This window comes from Geospiza fortis, unplaced genomic scaffold (genome assembly GCF_000277835.1).
Source record: "Geospiza fortis unplaced genomic scaffold, GeoFor_1.0 scaffold120, whole genome shotgun sequence".
NCBI classification, from domain to species: Eukaryota; Metazoa; Chordata; class Aves; order Passeriformes; family Thraupidae; genus Geospiza; species Geospiza fortis.
Window position 1 is genome coordinate 3,796,351 of NW_005054364.1, and position 504 is coordinate 3,796,854.

Here is a 504-nt window from a genome sequence, read left to right on the forward strand (position 1 = left end):
CTTTCAAAGCCATTAGCGGTAATGCCAAGAACTGAGCATATTACCTAAGAGCTTTTTTCCCTGAAAATTTTTTTTGTATGTAAGTACAAAATACCTATAACATTTCTAAAACGTAGTAGTTTTAGCTGCTCCATAAGTGCAGCCCTGATTGTATATCTAGTTGTATATTGATAGATTAATTGTATATTGATAGATTGATTGTATATTGATAGATTAATTGTATATTGGTATCTAAGACTTTAAAAACGTCACATACTCCAGATCTGAAAGATGTTACCGATACCCAGCTTTCCATGAACTCCTATTCCCCGGAACCCCGGCGAGGGCGGGACGCTCAGGGATGCTTTATGGCCCTATACAGCTCGCTGATTTATACCGAGCCCCATCCTAGCAGCACGCTAATAAATTTCCCGGAGCCCGCGTGGTGCTCCCGGCCGCAGCCTGGGCCGCGGGCACCGAGGGGGTGCGGGCCGGGCCCCGCAGGTGCGGGAGAGGCGGAGCGGG